This window comes from Epinephelus moara, chromosome 23, assembly GCF_006386435.1.
Source record: "Epinephelus moara isolate mb chromosome 23, YSFRI_EMoa_1.0, whole genome shotgun sequence".
Taxonomy (NCBI): Eukaryota; Metazoa; Chordata; class Actinopteri; order Perciformes; family Serranidae; genus Epinephelus; species Epinephelus moara.
Window position 1 is genome coordinate 33,203,218 of NC_065528.1, and position 19,834 is coordinate 33,223,051.

At 42.4% G+C, this 19,834-nt stretch overlaps 1 protein-coding gene across 1 annotated transcript in view; it reads right to left on the reverse strand.

Annotated features, from left to right (window-relative positions):
• The window catches only part of LOC126384989 (thyrotropin-releasing hormone-degrading ectoenzyme-like), a 264,660-nt gene that overhangs the window by 135,313 nt on the left and 109,513 nt on the right, over positions 1-19,834 (reverse strand). The window lies entirely within an intron of this gene.

Below are 19,834 nucleotides of genomic sequence, written 5' to 3' on the forward strand. Positions count from 1 at the left end.
TCACATTTTGAAGCCTTGAGTTCTGCGTTTTGGCCGTCGCCATCTTGGGGTTTTTTGGAGCCAGGAGTGACCATATGTGGATGAGAAGGTGGAGCTATGGAGGAGCAAGAGGCTCACAAACTGTAGTGACTAGTAGCGTTGGCCCGCCCATAATTATGTGCAACTTTAAGCCTTTATAAAACGTAACCAGGTGAGTCAAATAAAAAAATTCAGCCCTGTGCAGTTGTCATAAATGTTGATATAAGCTACAGAGACCAGGCTGTAAACATGATTATTTCTGCTGTAAAGTTTTAACCTGGAGGTCTGTGGGGATTGACTCGCTCTTGGAGCCAGCCTCAAGTGGACATTAGAGGAACTGCACCTCATTTCATTTCTCAGCCTCGAAGGTTGCCACGCGGCTGCCGTATAGGTCATAAACCCTGCTCCTTCTGTGTTAGCAGATGAGACATGGGAGAAACAAAAAATATCAGAGCACATGTCAAATTAATTTTTCCCAAAGATGGTTTCTGTCGTTTCTTATTACGCTGATGTTCAAGTGGGGGTTTTTTTCTGATAGGTTTGGTTTTTAATTAGTGATTTGATGCCATAAAAAGAGGGTTAATGTCATGATTGATGGCTGTGTGTGCCAATCGCTGTGTTCGTGATCCTAATGGTTACAGTATAGGCGGGAATTTAAAACCATGGAGATCGCTACTGTGCAGACTCTGACTCCAAATGATGTCACCAGCACAAGATGGCAGCGGCTGTATCTGGGATGTTTTAGCTTCATTGTTGTACAGCAGGAGGAAGTGGAGACGTGCTGTTCATCATGTTATATCCTACAGTGGTTTATGGTTTTGTTGTTCGTTGGTCTCGAACACCACTCATTGAGGTGACACGCTATCCACCATCCCCTCCCCCTCCTGATGTCAAAGTCAGCTAAGAAACTACGTCTCTTTTGAAACGTTGATATGATGTGTAGGAAATGTACAAATTTATGTTTTGCAGAAATGTACAATGCCTACATTTTTTCCTGGCAACCAGATGTGCGGCTGAGTGGCTTACCATCTTAGTTTAGCATGATAGCATGCTAACATTAGCTAAGTATCAGTTAACACAGAGTCAGCTGAGCATGACGGGAATTAGGTCATTAGTTCTGCAGGTATTTGCTCATAAATCAAAGTACTGGACACTATAACACGTTGACCTGACGATGGCGCTAGATGAAAAGTCAGAGGATCACCAAAGTTACTACAGCTCATCCTGTGGAGGGAAACATGAATGATGAACCACATTTCATCACAAAACTCATCCAGCAGATACTGAGACATGTGACTCAAAACCAAGGATGTGAACCTTAATGTGGTGTAAAGGGAAATTAAGAGGATCAGCAGTCAGTCAGACTCATCCTCTGCACATCTTTAATATCTGCACCTTCATCTGAAATCTTCCAAAACATGTTGAGATATTTCAGTGTGAGCTTAAAGTGGTGAAGCACCTGACCGTCTGTGTCTCTTACAAACCCTCTCTGGCTCCTCACATGTGAGGATTCATTGTTTTCCATCACTGTAAATAAATGAAACATCTTTGTGTTTCAGGCTGTTGATGAGCCGACAGAACAGAAGCTGTTTTTATGTTTGGCGTTGGGAAGCAGCCTCTCAGCAGAGAGCTGAGCTCACTCAGCTGTTTGAGTTGGTGTTTAAACTCTGCGGCAGCTGTCACTCAGCTCTGTCAGCAAGTTAATCAGGTATGAACACATGTCACGATGCCACTCCTCGGACCGCCGGGTGGCCGCTTTTACCCAGCACGCACCTCTCTGGCAGAGCGAAGGCAGGGTTAGGTTCATGAAAACCCACTGTGTTAAATGTTTGTAGGCAGACAGAACTCTGCTGCTGACTGAGGGATGAAAATATGTTTTTCTGAAGGATTCTGGATCAGTTCATGCAAAATGTGTCGGGTTTAAGTGTCAATACATTAAATAAAAGTGTGTAAACCGGGTTAAACTACAAGTGTAGCTTCCAGGATACACGATTGGACACACAGGGTGCTCATCACAGAGAGAAACCTGACAGACAGACAGACAGACAGACAGACAGACTGGGATTCCAACATTAAAATAATAAAAATGTAAATCTATAGTGGATGATATAGTTATATAATTATATTCTTGTGTTATCAAAGAAGCAGAAGATTAAATCTGATGTACAGTATTACACATTAAATTAACCTCTTGTCATTAACCTGCAGCGTTAAGTGGGATTCATACTTCTGTAATGAATCAATGCAGTAAGCTCTACGCTGTAACCTGACAAACAGCTCTCCACAAATGTCACTATGCGTCACAGTGACGCAGACCTCCTGTGTGTTTGTGTGAACTGAAACCATTCCCTCAGTGGCAACAAAGCTTTTATCTACTTTAATTTCACAGATAAGAAACAATAAATTCTGTAGACAATAAAGCCTCCACTAAAATGTGAGTAGAGAAAAACTCTGCGAGCTAGGCTAATTTATGCAAATAATATGCCATAGGCTTGTGCTAATAACGTTAGCATGTTGTATTTGTTTGGAGAACGTGTTTAGTATTAGGGCCGTTTCATAGTCGACGCAAAGGCACGCTGACTGTGTTGTCCATTTTTTCGATATGCAACGCGTGTAATACCATGCGTTTTGTTATTCACAGAAGAAGCAGGTATGAAATATGGCGGTCGAGGAGGAAAAACTTGTGTTCAGTTCTAGTCCCTGCACTCTATAAAATAGCAGTACTAGCTAGCCGGAATGTACCACTGTTTCCTATTTTCAGGTGACTGTACAACAAAGAAAACACTCTGATTATATTATATTCCATCTCTGCCAATATATCCCTCTAAATCTGACACACTGGAGCTTTAAGATGTCCTTAACGAATTAATTTGATTTAGAGCGTCACTATAAAATCACTACATGACATTTCTCTGTCTAAATATTGTGTTCATTCGTCATATGTCTCATCACACAAAGTAAAAAGTACAGTACTTCTCATAGAGACAGCACTAACCCCAGTGACAGTGAATACACTGCTTTTCCTGTGACTGCTTCACAATAAAAGCCAGCCTGTGTTTCACCAGCTGAATGCTTTTATTGTGAAACAGCAGCAGTTTTAATGGTGCGTTCGTTTTGTGCTCGGAGGTCGGAAGTCAGAAGTGGGAATGACGTCACCTCCGAGTTGACAACAGTTTTTGCATTATAGTTGACAACGGTGGACAAGTAAGATAAAGTTGCTATAAACAGTACTTTAGCAGAGTGTTTACTCACTATGTATGTGACCGGCAGCCATCTTGAATTCGTAAGTCGGGGTTGATGTGGTTGCTCTGAGTTTCCAAGTTGGAAATCCGATCTCAGGGTGCGTTCCAGTTTTAACATCCCACTGGGAACTGGGAATTTCCGACCTCCGAGTACAAAACGAACGCACCATAAATGCTTTGTTAGCATTAGCATTAGCATTAGCATTAGTAACAGCTCTGCTCTGATATATCTGCCGGAGAGTGAACAGTAATCAGTGAGGCTGACATCTGACAGTAACACTGGATTACCTGATAATCCCTCCCAGTGCAGAAATGGCGGACCCCGCCACTGACAATTAAACCACAGACCGGAGTTAATGAAGGTCATGAACGTCTCAAGGCGTACAGTAACAACGTACTGAGCTAATTGTCAGACAAGAGGACTGGGACAGAGAGACAGACAGAGAGCCAGACAGACAGAGAGACAGTCAGACAGACAGACAGACAGACAGACAGACAGTGCGTATTAGCCTGGAGACATAAAAACAGCTGCTGCAGAAAGAGACTCACGAACTCACTCTGTGTTTCTGAGTTTTGTCCCAGTTTTCCAGCTGCTGATGAAGAAGTGTGACAAACAAACAAAGACACAAACACAAACACACACACGATAAAGGCGTGTGTGCATGCGTGTATATGTGTGTGTGTGTGTGTGTGAGTGTGCGCATGTGTGTGTGCAGATGTTCCTTGTTTGTTCTAATTATCATCTCTTCGGTCTGCTCATTCATTAATAGAGAGAGCAGGAAACAGAAAGTTCCTCTTCCTCCTTGTTCATCCAGGGAGTCCACATTAACGACCAGAGGTGGAAAAAGTATTCAAAGCTTTTCCTGAAGTACGAGTTCCTCCCATCACTTCCTGTTCTGGTTTACAGGCTTCAGATTAACAGGATCTACAAACATGGCCGCCTTCAAATGTTGTAGAGAGGTTACGTGAATGAATAAAGATCATAGATAAAGATCTGTCTCTGAGCTCACACACTAAGGACGAGTTCAGGACTCATTGTGCAAACAGATTTAAATTGCCTGATTTAGTTTGGTGTGAGAAGGCCTCAGCAGCCTTGTTTAGACATCATTCATCATATTCTGAGTGTCACACTGTTACACAGCTGATCCATCATCGACCAGCGGCTGTCAGAGTGACGGCACAAACTGTCTGTGTTGACACCAGAGTCCATTTCACTGGGACGGTCGGAGACAAAGTGTCCTCTGTAATAACAAGGAACCAAACAGCCTCAACACACATTCATCAACAAACTCTCCTCTGACTTTAGAGGTCTTTAAAACATGAGCAGGGCTGAGCGTTAACTCAGTATGATCGACTCTAACAACGTGTCGCTCTGATGACACCATCAGATGTTACTGTTTCACAGATTTATGTCTAAATCAATAACTCCAAGCAGGCTGAAATTAAAAGCAAAGAAAATGTAGGAACAACTACAATCACCACCCTGTGGTTGTATGACTCCGCCCACCAGTCCACCCTGTGGTTGTATGACTCCGCCCACCAGTCCACCCTGTGGTTGTATGACTCCGCCCACCAGTCCAGTGTCTCTGACAGTCTCCATCCATGTCAGTGAAAACATGGATGCTTCACACACAGAAGATCTATACAATCAGCACAGTTTCTCACCAATTCAGTATCTGACCAAATGTCTCCCCTTCTGTTTCTGAGATATGACGTTATAACATGATGATGTCACAGTCAAGCTGACCTTTGACCTTTTGACCTTCATTATTTTATCCTGTTAGACATTTGTGTGAAGTTTGGTCAGAATTAATGAATGAATTCTTGACTTATGGTCAAAAACATTCTTAGTGAGGTTACACTAACGTTTGACCTTCAACCACAAAATTCTAATCAGTTTATTCTTCAGTCCTAGGGGATGTTCGTGCCAAATTTAAGGAAATTCTCTCAAGGAGTTCTTGAGATATTATCTTAACGAGAATGAGACACATGCAAGGAAACACTGACCATGGCCTTCAACCTTTGACCGCTAAAATCGAATCATTTTATCGGTGAGTCTAAGTGGACGTTTGTGCCAAATTTGAAGAAATCCCCTCAAGGCGTTTTTAAGATATCACGAGAATGAGATGGATGCAAGGTCACAGTGACTTTGATCACCAAAAGCCAGTCAAGTTTGTGCCAAATTTGGAGAAATTTGCTCTAGGTGTTTTTGAAGTATTGCGTTCATGAAAATGAGAAGGGTGCAAGGTCACAACAACCTTGACCACCAAACTTGAATCAGTTCATCCTCAAGTCAACATTTGTGCCAAAGTTTAAGAAATTCCCTCAAGGTATTCCTCAGATATCGCATTCACGAGAATGAGATAGTCAAGGTCACAGTGACCTTGACCTTTGACTACCAAAAACTAATCAGGTTCTTCTTCACTGAGTCCCAGTGGACATTTGGGCCAAATTTGAAGACACTCCTTTGAGGCGTTCTTGAGATATCAGTTTCATAAAGGTGGGACAAACGTACATACAGACGAACTGTCAGCGAGACAGCTTGTTAGCTAACGGTAAAAGTTTTCACTTTTACTTAGAAGCAGACGATACACAGCTGATAAACTGTGATGGCGTCCTCCATCTTGGGTTCTCTGTTCCCTCTAAAGGTCAGCGCCGTCAGGAAGACACGCTTTGGGTCAACGGCACAAACCTGCCTGTCAAAGTTCAACTCAACACAAACAGCGACCTGACTGTGACCATTCCAGTGAAACAAACTGACCTCACTGTTTTCAACTGGACTTTCTGCTGGACAGTGAACGCAGCACTGATCAGCGATCAGCTCCAACTGGTTAAACCTCAGTGAACGCAACACAGCTGACTGATCACAGGCAGGAGGAGGCCAGGCGTGACAGACGGAGGGTAACTGGCAGCTCCACTAATACATCATGAAATATATAAGTTACCGTGGAAACAGAACTCCAAAGCTGTGACACGCTTCATCCACAGTCGACATCCAATCACGTGCCAGCCCTCTGCTCCCGGGCTGAACGGGATTGGCTGACAGCTCATTATCCACATGACTGAGGCTCACACAGCAGAACTGATTGGCTGGCTGGAGGGTCGGTGTGTGTGTGTGTGTGTGGGGGGGGGGGGGGGGGGGCAGAGGGGGGCGGGGGAATANCGGGATTGGCTGACAGCTCATTATCCACATGACTGAGGCTCACACAGCAGAACTGATTGGCTGGCTGGAGGGTCGGTGTGTGTGGGGGGGGGGGGGGGGGGGGCAGAGGGGGGCGGGGGAATACGATTGGTTTAACTTAAGGGGGAAATGCAAATCAGGCTGTTTGGTTTAAGGTGGAATATGCAAATGAGACATTACACTCAATGGACATTTAAATTAAAATGAAATGAATCGTTTCATTTTTACTGCAGAATGAAGCTTCAGGAGGTTTCACACACACACACACACACACACACACACACACACACACACACACACACACACACACACACTGAATATAACCTAAATTCTCTGTGTCGTCACTCTGGTGTGGTTCCTCTGGTGTTTCACCTGGATAATGTCTCCTCTGTCATCACTCCTTTTCTTTCTCTCTTAACAACATTTATCAGCTGGTTTGTGAAACGGTGACGAGTCCAGGTGCAAAACACACTCCAGATGTTAGAGAGGAACTCCAACATTAATCTAAAGTTTAGTATCCACGGTGTGACTCTGGTCTGTCCCAGACTGAAGACGACCAGCGGTAAAGAAACGTGTTGATATCTTTGGCGTGGCTCTAACACGGTGGTCCTACGTCACACAGTCAGAGAGGTTCAAGGATGGTCGTCGTCACGGTCTGTGATCAGAGACAGCCTGGGATCAAACTCTGACAGTGTGATGCTGTCACCACCTACGTCTACTGACCAACCAATAGAAATGCAGCATGAAATGAGCCAATCAAACCATGGAGGCAAAACTAAAGCGCTAAAAGAAACGTGAGGAAAACCTTGTGATCACCTTCATAAAGAAGGACGAAGCATTGAAGGAAATAGAGGCGGAGCTACAGGCTACTGCCAGGCTAGCAAACACATACAGACACACACACACACACACACACACACACTGCAGTATATAGTGCCCACTAAGGTCCCGTTTATACGACAACGATTTCAACTGAAAACGGTAAACTTTAGTTGCGTCTTGGCCGACTGTTTACACGACAGCGACGTTTTGGGCGCCTGAAAACGTTTTGAAATCGGGTTCCAGAGTGCATTTTTTTGGAAAAAGCGCCGTCTCCGTTGTCATGGAAACTTGCAATATGCAGTCCCTCTGAAAACGGAGACTTTTCGCACATGCTCATTACGGTTCCAGTCACTAGGCATGTGCGAGAAAGTCGACCATTACAACAACAATGGTGAGCTCTGTTTGTGCTGCTCACCCTGTTGAACTTATCAATGCTTCTCCAGCAAAGTGTAGATCTACTGTGGCAACTCCACCTCGTCACGGTCCTCTCCGCTCCTCTCACACACACCTAAACACCCGTTCTGGGATACACAGTGTCAGCCTGCTTTGCCTGACCTCCGTGGATGTACCTCCGTGGAGGTCAGGCAAAGCAGGCCGACACTGTGTATCCCAGGACGGGTGTTTAGGTGTGTGTGAGAGGACCAGCAATGGTAATGTATAGTTACCTGGGCTTCATCAATCAAATTACGCGTTACTTTAATAAGAAAGTAGTATTTGGGTATAGCAAAAAAATAAAAATAAACTTCAGGTTGCAGCCTCCGCTCAGTCCTCAAACTGCGGTCCACAAACTGCAGCCAAAAGAAATTGGCTTGGCAATATAATTTTAAACAAACTTATATCTAGGCTGGTTCTTGATTGAGCTTTTAATATAAATATTTTACCTAACAAAATATGTATTTGTTATCTGGGGACAATTTTCATCCAAATCTCCCAACATAATATTTAAGGGTATAAATTTAAGACAGATATCCAATGTCCTTAGCCAGTTTTGGATATTGGTCCACCAACTTACAACATAGGGACAGTAAAAAAATAAATGCATCTGGTCTTCCTCTTCTTCATTACAAAATCTACATAATGATGACTGTACAATATTAAACATATTAAGCTGCTTTTTAGAAGCAGTAATTTTATAAAAAATCTTCAGTTGAAAAATTCTAGAATAAGAATCAATTGTTTTATAAATTGTTCTGAAAAATTGTTTCCAAGGTGTCAAAATATTAAATTCCTCTTCCCAAAAAGCACAGACTGATTGCAGAAAAGCGGTAAGGCCTCTGCGCTGTAAAATAGAATTATATATTTTTGTGTTAATTTTTTACATTTTTTAAGGTATTACATATTTGTCCATACAACCTGCAAAATGTACGATATGAAAGGAAATCACCCGCGCTATCTAGTATGTCGTTTACAAAAACAATTCCATTTCTCCAAAATGTTTCCCATAGAACAGTCTTCTCGTCTATTAATATCTTCTGGGGTGTCAGGAGGATAATACTGGAAACTCAACCAAGCCTTTAGTGCATCTTAAAAAAATGGTGAAAGGTTCACTAATATACCCTTACACAGCAAATCCAGATGGTAAGACTTTAATTGGAAAAATGGAAACAATTTACAGTCAAAGAAAAAATACACTGACAACAGGTTTTGACTTGTTCTCCAGGAACTGTTATGGTAAGTTTTATCAATCCAGGATGCTTTTAGGGATAAGTTCATTGCTGCAATATTTTTTAAATTCAAGCCACCATTTTCGTTTTTAGAGAAACTGTTGTCGTCTAAACAGAGCCTAAACTTTAGCTAAACGCACGTTAACCACGGCGCTGCTGAAACTTCAACATATCCACTAAACAATAATATACAAATTTACCACATCTTTGATTTGCAGAAATGTACAGTGGTTTAAAAGTTTTGTTGTTACTGAGTTGCATTCTGGGAAGTGTAGGATCCAGTGTCTTTGGAGCTTGATCCAGATGTAGGGATATTTCAGCCCCTGCTTCACTGACTCTGAGCACAAACTTTATGAAAAGTAAAAAATAAAAAGCTGTTTGAAAACTTCCTTCAGTGTTTATCTATAATGTTAAATATTCAAACAACCATCAAACACAGAAAAGTCTAATTTGTAATAAACATTTTGGCTCAGTCAGAGATAATATTTTATTATATTCTGAAGCGCTGCAGGTGGCGTGCTGCCTTCATGGTGTGCCACCTCTTCCTCCTTTTGAACTGATGAGTATTTCTGAGGCTGATTGGAACAAACACTTCCTGTCTGTTTACGCACCAAATTTCACCTCTCCTTTATTTCTGACCAGCACTTTAAAGCTCTGGCACTTCTGACAAACACTTCCTGAAACGACAAAACGCATGCACTGAATACCTGATTCCAACATGACAGAGTGTGACTGGAGTCACTTTGTGCGCCTGCCGGGTGGTGCATCAAATTATGTGTGTGTGTGTGTGTGTGTGTGTGTGTGTGTAGCTTTAGCACCTTGTTCGCTCAGCAGCATCATGCCTGAGCTGCTCTGCAGGGCTTACAGAGAAAGTTTGTGATTGCAACATGGCAGCATCGCTCCGCAGTGTTTGACAAGTCAGTGACACGCCAACAACTATCTGTGCAGTAATTGGCCGCATTAGACAACATAACACCACAATGCTGCACGGACTCAGGGTGCAATGTGTGTGTGTGTGTGTGTGTGTGTGTGTGTGTGTTTTGTTTTGACATTGCTTCTGTTCTGCTGATTTGAGTCATGATAAATCATATAAACACGACGCTGTCACTGTGACTGGTCGGTGGCTGTAATTGCTTCAGTATCAGAAGAACAGACTCAGACTGTCTCGTTATGTGTGAATGTGTGTGTGTGTGTGTGTGTGTGTGTGTGTGTGTTTGGATGTGTCAGCAGTTAGCAGGCAGTCTGACTAATTGAGTTGATAATGAATCTGTGTGGACAGATTCTAGATTGGATCTCCGTCAGTTTAAGACTTGGATCAAACTATAATTAATGTCGTCTATATTGTGTCTCCACAGCCTCTGTTAAATATTACAATGACAATATGTCTTTATATCAGGAAATAATTGATGAGGTGGGCGAAGAAGAAAACCCTGTCGCCTAAAAATAAACACTGCGAATTCACATCGTCAAATATGTGTTGTAGGTAAAGTTGCTGTTTGGTTTACACCACTGGCAACACTCCATAATAATACGTTTAAATCTTATTTACAAGACAGGGATTTCTTTGTGTCACTTGGCAATTATGAATCTGTGTGAACAAAAATGACATGTGGAGTTCCTCAAGGGTCCATTCTTGGGCCTCTTCTGTTCAACATCTATATGCTCCCTCTTGCTCAGATTATGGAATATCATAACATCTCCTACCGTACTTATGCAGATGACACACAACTTTACATAACAGTGTCACCAGATGACTACAGTCCCCTATATCTACTAAATAAGTGCATTGACGAAATCAATATGTGGATGTGCCAGAATTTTCTACAACTAAACACAGAAAAAACTGAGATAGTTGTTTTTGGCCCCAAAGAACAAAGATCAATAGTCTATTTTTTTACTATTTACTGCAGCTTACCAGTGAACTAAATATGTAACTTATTGTCAGGATAATCTGTAGCTATTGTTTTTATATTTGTCTGCTGTTGCTTTTGCTTTATGTTTGCTTTGTAAATGCATTTTCTGCACTGTTTTTAACTATTTATTTTCTTGTTTTTAATGATCTATTGTTCCTTTAATGTTTTATTTTAATGTATTTCTCTTGTAAAGCACATTGAATTGCCTTGTGTATGAATGGTGCTATGTACAGTACGTAAATAAAATTGCCTTGCCTCCAGAACGTGTGAGTCACATTCATGTTCAGCGACTCATCACCTCATAATTTATGTGCAGTACCAGTTGTGTTAATTGTTATAGTTGATCTGTTTCTAACCGTAAAGTGCAACTCTCGTATTTTTCAAACTGGACCCTGCAGCATGTTGTCACGTCTAACTGGTGAATTAAGGGTTAATTTACACCAAACCAGAGAAACATGAGGAAATATGGTCCAGGATGAAAACTCACCCTTTAACTGTCCTGCAGCTGCCACGTGACGATACTGTAGAAAGCCAGTATACTAAAAACTTTGGCATGATGAGTGAGAAACACGTCAGTAACGTGGTTTTGCAGGTAAAAAAAAAAATCAACAAAACATTCAAATCCACACTTAAGCACATCTTGGTGGGCTGCAAGACCAGCCTCACCCAAGGCCGTTACACCTGGCGGCACAACCAGGTGTTAAAAGGTTGTTGGAAACTCGACAGACAACTGTCAACGCCCTTCCTCCCCCGTCATCCTACTGGCTGGCAATCTCAGTCTCCATTCAGTTCTCCATTACAAAGTTGTGTCTGTTTGTAAAGTTGTGAGCGTCTGACTGAATAAATGAGACTTGAATTATGCTTCACAAGTTGTGTGTGTGTCAAGAACTTTCCCCATATTTGTATTTTCTGTTCACCCTGGAGGCATGAGAGAAAAACAAAGTTGTCTTCACAACTTCAAGGTAACAAGGGCTGAGTAATGGTAATGTTTGGGGGTGAAGGCTTCCTTTAATCCTCCACATGAAAGCAGCAGGTCAGTGTTTAAGGCTGCCAGCTTCAGCTCCAGGGTTCTTTGTGGTGCATATTATAGAACAATAATGACGTGTGCAGACAGGAAACAGTTTGTTGAAGTTTTAAATTCTTCCTGAATAATAATATTTAATTCAGACTGCGTCATGTTTCCTACAGACGTGGGCTGGTGTCTCCTCTGTGGAGGGAAAGCCCCTCTGAAACTTTAAAGAAGAACTCTCACTGTAAGTGGAGTTTATTTTGGAGGATTTTTTTGTGCAGTATCTCCAGTAAAAAGATCGGAGCCTTTCTCTATCTCTGCTCACTGTCTTGTTTTCCTTTCTGTCTCCTCAGTGTTCGGACCACACACACACACATCACAGATAAATCACCTATTTTCAGTCTCATCCACACTCTGACTTTTGTCTCTGTGTTTCCTGCTTCCTCCCTCCCTCTCTCTGCCTCTCTGCGGTCGAGCTCCACTTGTCCACCAATTATCTTTAGCTCGTTCAGATAAGAGCTGCTCCATATTCAACAGACAGCAGAAGAGAGAACAGAGGAGACACTCTGAATGTTAAAACGCCTTCACAGATACCAGACGACCAGAGAGAGAGAGACGCCAACCGACTGCACACAAATAACAAACAGCAAGTGCTGCTAGAGGCTGAAATCTTCATTACATCCCATAATATCAAAGTGCTGTACAGAATACATTACAGTCTGATGGGTCAGCTTTTCTTTAAAGTGTAGAGTCTGAGCTGGGGGAGGTGTTAAAGGAGAGATCAGGAGGTCGTTAAAGCTGAAAGGGTTCAACTTCAGGAGACGACCAACGGCTCAATACCAAAATGTTTCCCAGTCAAAAGTATGTGGACACTCAGTGTGTGACCCACAGGTATGTCTAGGATTACCGCCCTGTGGTTGTATGACTCCGCCCACCAGTCCACCCTGTGGTTGTATGACTCCGCCCACCAGTCCACCCTGTGGTTGTATGACTCCGCCCACCAGTCCAGTGTCTCTGACAGTCTCCATCCATGTCAGTGAAAACATGGATGCTTCACACACAGAAGATCTATACAATCAGCACAGTTTCAAGATTAGAGTCACCAATTCAGTATCTGACCAAATGTCTCCCCTTCTGTTCCTGAGATATGACGTTAAAACATGATGATGTCACAGTCAAGCTGACCTTTGACCTTTTGACCTTCATTATTTTATCCTGTTAGACATTTGGGTCAAGTTTGGTCAGAATTAGTGAATGAATTCTTGACTTATGGTCAAAAACATTCTTAGTGAGGTTACACTAACGTTTGACCTTCAACCACAAAATTCTAATCAGTTTATTCTTCAGTCCTAGGGGACGTTCGTCCCAAATTTAAGGAAATTCTCTCAAGGAGTTCTTGAGATATTATCTCAACGAGAATGAGACACATGCAAGGAAACACTGACCATGGCCTTCAACCTTTGACCGCTAAAATCGAATCATTTTATCGGTGAGTCTAAGTGGACGTTTGTGCCAAATTTGAAGAAATCCCCTCAAGGCGTTTTTAAGATATCATGAGAATGAGATGGATGCAAGGTCACAGTGACTTTGATCACCAAAAGCCAGTCAAGTTTGTGCCAAATTTGGAGAAATTTGCTCTAGATGTTTTTGAAGTATTGCGTTCATGAAAATGAGAAGGATGCAAGGTCACAACAACCTTGACCACCAAACTTGAATCAGTTCATCCTCAAGTCAACATTTGTGCCAAAGTTTAAGAAATTCCCTCAAGGTATTCCTCAGATATCGCATTCACGAGAATGAGATAGCCAAGGTCACAGTGACCTTGACCTTTGACTACCAAAAACTAATCAGGTTCTTCTTCAGTGAGTCCCAGTGGACATTTGGGCCAAATTTGAAGACACTCCTTTGAGGCGTTCTTGAGATATCACTTTCATAAAGGTGGGACAGACGTACATACAGACGAACTGTCAGCGAGACAGCTTGTTAGCTAACGGTAAAAGTTTTTACTTTTACTTAGAAGCGGACGATACACAGCTGATAAACTGTGATGGCGCCAATTCAGTATCTGACCAAATGTCTCCCCTTCTGTTCCTGAGATATGACGTTAAAACATGATGATGTCACAGTCAAGCTGACCTTTGACCTTTTGACCTTCATTATTTTATCCTGTTAGACATTTGGGTCAAGTTTGGTCAGAATTAGTGCATGGATTCTTGAGTTATGGCCAAAAACATGCTTTGTGAGGTCACACTCACCTTTGACCACAAAATTCCAATCAATTTGTTCTTCAGTCCAAGTGGACATTCGTGCCAAATTTGAAGAAATTCTCTCAAGGTGTTCTTGAGATATTATCCTAACAAGAATGAGACACATGCTAGAAAACACCGACCATGGCCTTCAACCTATGACCGCCAAAATCTAATCTAAGTTTATCGTTGATTCTAAGTGGAAGTTTGTGCCAAATTTAAAGAAATTCCCTCAAGGTGTTCTTGAGATATTATCCTAACAAGAATGAGACACATGCTAGAAAACACTGACCATGGCCTTCAACCTATGACCACCAAAATCTAATCTAATCTAAGTTTATCGTTGATTCTAAGTGGACGTTTGTGCCAAATTTAAAGAATTTCCCTCAAGGTGTTCTTGAGATATTATCCTAACAAGAATGAGTCACATGCAAGAAAACACTGACCATGGCCTTCAACCTATGACCGCCAAAATCTAATCTAAGTTTATCGTTGATTCTAAGTGGACGTTTGTGCCAAATTTAAAGAAATTCCCTCAAGGTGTTCTTGAGATATTATCCTAACGAGAATGAGACACATGCAAGGAAACACTGACCATGGCCTTAAACCTGTGACCGCCAAAATCTAATCTAATCTAAGTTTATCGTTGAGTCTAAGCGGACGTTTGTGCCAAATTTGAAGAAATTCCCTCAAGGTGTTCTTAAGATATCACGAGAATGAGATGGATGCAAGGTCACAGTGACTTTGATCACCAAATACCAGTCGAGTTTGTGCCAAATCCTTGAGTTATGGCCAAAAGGTTTTACTTTTACAGTGTTTCTAATTTGATGGAAGCACGATTGCACGACTTCGGATATTTGTATGTTGCAACGGAGCTCTGAGTCAAAGATGGCGCCCAAATTGCCGGCAGAATGCTTCACATTGGAGGACTTGTTCCCGAGGTTCTTTTTTAAGTCAGTGGTCAGGTTTAAGGGCCAGAAAACAGGACCTCAGGTTTGGACTCAGTGAGCTGTAGAGGAGACGCTGTTTCTAAATCACATTTGAACACACAGAGCGTAACAGTGTCCACAGACTCTGAGGGTGTCCTCGCCCATGTGTCCTTGTCTTTAACCCAAACAGTGTTCCCTTGTGAGTCACTCCACGTTCCCAAATTCTGTCCTGATCTCTGGCTGTGTGACGTTTCTATTGGTCACTGACTTTAACCAACCAGCCTGCTCACCTGGCTCTGAATCACCTCCACTGTCTCTAACAAAACCCACATATCTATACAGAGACTCTGGTCTGTTGAGCCTGAGACACAGGGCCGTGTCCCCTCCTCTTAACCTTGGGCGCTATGGCAACAGAGCCAGCTAGGCACCTTATCTGGTCAGCTGTGCTCCCTCTGCCACAACTGGGAGACAAAGATGGAGTGTGTTCATAACAAAGGTCAAGCAGCCTGACCTCCTGCTGACCTGACTGTTGCCTTAATTATAACTGTCGCCCACTTCCTTCACTGAGCGAGGCTGAAGGCTGGAACACAAGATTCCTTCACACCACCCATAATGCTACTGGACGAATATATCATTACTGTATAGAAAGAATAAGAGAGGACTGACTGATGTTTTTCTACAAAGGAAAATGAGGAAAAAATATAAATCGTTCTTGTTTTTCTTTTAATTACAGAGTTTCAGACCAGAACTGAAATCACATGACTCACAACTGTATTGGCAAATGTCGGAAAAGTCGGCTTCGTAGACGAACAACGTTTGTCCCAAACATGTGCACCAGTTTTCAGATCAGCATTTACAGGGTTTCAAACCTGGAACACAAACTTAATACAACAAGAGTGTCCAATTAAAAACTGATAACATGTTGGAGAAACACTGCTGCAGCTGTGAAGAAGGAAAATTCAAATACAAATTATTTTCTGCAAAGATCTGATTTGTTTTCAGCCAAAACTTTCTATCAGCCTTCAAAACTTCAATCTAGCGAAACCCATTTTATCAGATTTCAAGCACACAGAGTTTAAACACTGTGAAACTATTTTATTAGTTTTGAAATAGGGTATTACTTTTATCTCCCATAATGCAACTGGATAATGTGTCTTTTTATTAGCGCCTTCTCCCTGGGAAACAGCTGCATCTCTCAAATTCCACACCTTCAGTTTCTGTCAGAGATCTGGAGCCAATAAATTACAGACAGTTACAGATATGGATCCACAATTAAAATAGCTTAAAGGGATAGTGCAGCCAAAAATGAAAATTCAGCCATTATCTACNCAAATAGGTTTTTCCAAAACAACTTTTTATGTCGGGGCTTCAGGACACTTGGATCACTACGGACGAGCAGTATGGAGATATTTTGTGGTTTCAATTATGTGTTTTTGGACGTTTGAATCTGGGGCGCCGTCAGCCTCCATTAGGTGGAGTTGTGTTGCTACCTCCTCTCATTTTTGGGCTCTCTTTTAACTGATTTTTTTAGTCTAACTCCAGCTAACGTACTCTGGTATATTTGGAAACATATCTTTTTCTGTACATTTTGGCCTCAAAACTGACGGATGTTTCGTAAAACTCTTTTCAGGGTGAAGATGTTCAGTTCTCAGTGCCGACCTGTAGATGGGAAAACGCCACAAATGAGGCAACATTTCCTGCAATGGCGGATGTGACCAGATCTTCTGTGAGTGAAGAATGAAAACTGTCAGAGATACCTGACTGGTGGGCGGAGTCACACAACCACAGGGCTGTAATTCTAGTTTATATTGTTGTTTTATTATGTACAGTATGCAGCCCCTCCCTCCATGAATCCCAAACAGTCCCTAAAGCATCCAACATGTGGAGGCGTGGAGGAGCTGAAGTGGTCTGAACAACCCAAACATGACTGCAGAATCAAATATGAAGATTGATGACGCATTATTTCAGCACACACACCTCTGAAGGTGGAAATGATTGAGCTGTTTCAGTTCAGTGAGAAGCTGCAGCAAAGTGGTTCGTTTGTAGCAGCTGTCAGCGCGGCGGCGCTCCGCACGAGTTCAACACGAACAGACTGGAAACATGTTTTAATACAGTGAGAGCTGCGTGAGGAGGGGACGCGTCCTTTAAGCATCAGAGCGTCAAACAACGACATCACTGTGAGCACACACACACACACACACACACACACACACACACACAGAGTGATGCAAACTGAGGTGATGGTGAAGATGTCGAGCTGTCATTCCTGATACAAACTCTAAATCTCTCTGTCTCGCTGCACAAGTGGAAAATCTATATGTGTGTGTGTGTGTGTGTGTGTGTGTAGAGGAGACTCAGAGGACAGTGACCATCAGATCGCCCCGGGGCCGGCTGATTGGCTTGGCTCACTGCCAGCCACGGCCAATCAGAGGCCTTTGATTTTCCCGCAGCGATAAAAGCTGAAAAACATTTTTACAGCCGAGCGGCGACGACCTTTAAACTAAAGGATCATAACACACCTGGAAACCTTTAATTAGACGTAATAAATGAGCTGATTAGTCTCATCAGCTGCCCGCTCTGTTGGAAATGTTATTTTTAGAACTTCTGTCGCAGGACGTGATGCTGCAGCCACTTCCTGTTTACACTGCAGATTGGTTTCTGAACAAAGGACGAGAGACGTAACTGCTTTTTATTTTATGACTTCTGCTGTTGATTCTGCAGGATTATTGTCCACTGTGTTCCCAATGTCAAAAATGAGTCAAACTTTTGGGAACATAAGTGAGTGATGAGGTGGAGGAGAGAGTTTTTATAACTTCAGAACTCTGTGTGTGTAAACTGCTTCACTTTTAAACAGATAATCAATGAGCTCTATGAGGCTTTGGATCTGGGACAGTAGTTTGCTAAAGTGCAGCAAAATGCTCGGGAGGACATTATCCATCCATCCATCTGTCCATCCATCCTCTGCCTCTTATTCGAGGCGTCCCCAGGTCAGACGAGATGTATAATCCCTCCAGCGTGTTCTGGGTCCACTCTGAGGTCTCCCACCAGCTGGATGTGCCCAGAAAACATCCAAAGGGAGGCACCCTGGTGGATCCTGATCAGACGCCTGAATCACCTCAGCTGGCCTCTCTCCACATAAAGGAACAGCAGCTCTGCTCTGAGCTCCCTCCGGATATCTGAGCTCCTCTCTGTATCTCTAAGAATGACACCAGCCACCGTGCAGAGGAAACTAGCCGCTTGTATCCATGATCTCATTCTTTTGAGCTTCTTTGAGCAATGAGAGGAACATTAGTTTGACTTTATACCAACGCTGCAGGTTTGTTTATGGATGGAAATATTTTGGGAGGACAGAATTGTCGCCACCAATATTTAAAGCAAGCTTGCATTATCTTTGGAGTTAAGATAATTCCAATGTGTCCTCCCAGAGACTTCATCTCCAAGACTATTAATTGACGAATCCAATCCCAGTCCCTTAGTTACTGTATGCAAACTGTATATTTCCTGTGAAAACAGAAGTGTATTTTGAAAACAGACAATGCATGTAACAGGCTAAAGTTGACACGGCGTCCCAGAACGTCAACAACCAACACACCCAGGGTACCTTGGACGTCATATGTGGACGTGGAAAGTCCATGACCAAACGTGGACATGTGATGAGGTCACAGTGAGGATGTGATGGACAGCAATGGAAGGATATGTTCATGATATTAACAAAACAACGTAAATTGAAGCTACATTCCCATTTCCCCTGCTGGAGATCAGAAAAGTACTCTTTTCTAAAGTCACTTTGGTGCAGCCTATAGAGAGAAAATAAATGAAGGAACGTTCGCCTCGATCTTTTCTGACGATCAACAATTCGTGTCACGTTAAAAGTATGTCTGCAACCAACCAAATGTCCTTTTTCAAATATCTTTAACGTTACCGCAGAAATAAGGAGGAAGCAAACCTGGCTGACGTTGATAGTCGTTGCTAATTCCTCTTGATGTAGCTATTCGTTAGCTGGCTAGCATTTTGCAAGCATTGTACTAACATTCACTAACTTTAAGATGTGGAGGGTTGGGTATGGGTTGTAGAGTCCCTTCCAACGACCACACCCAGCCCCTTGCTTATAGATGCCATGGAAGAAAAAACATGACAAGAGGCTGATGAGGAGATGAAGGCCCTGTCTCAATCTTATGAACATCTACTTCCTGTTCCAAAGCCACAAACGTCCACAGAGTGGGTGAATGAGATCAACACAGCTAAAGGAAAGGGGCGTCTAACTTTAACATTCTAATTCAGAGCCAATTTTGAAAAGCCTTTTTCAAACCCTGCTGTTATATGAATATTAGTTCATCAATATAAATAGCTGCTGGAGATGATTCACCAGTCGAGTGCCATTTCACCAAAAAACAACCACATAGATCGACTGTGCGAGCAGCTAAATATGACTCACACTCGTGTTCATTATAAGGCAGAGCCCTCCAGTGGCTGTAGTAATTATCACAGGAGCAGAAGATGAGGTGACGTCACTAGTGACATATGTGTTGTGTCATACGTGACAGATGTAGGTACGTATTTAATACCAAACCATGAGGTTTTTTTCCTCAACCTAACCACTTAGTTTTGGAGCAGAACTGCAGCCATATCATGACGTTAACGCTGCATTGCATAAAACCAGATAACTTCATGACACAGGAGCCCTTTTCAAACAGGAGTTGTACAAACTTGCAGGAAAGCCCAATCAGTGTTTTTTCAGCATTGGCAGTATAAAAACAAAATCGGGGAGTGCAGCAAAATGCCGCCTACCTACTTTTGTTTATACAGAATG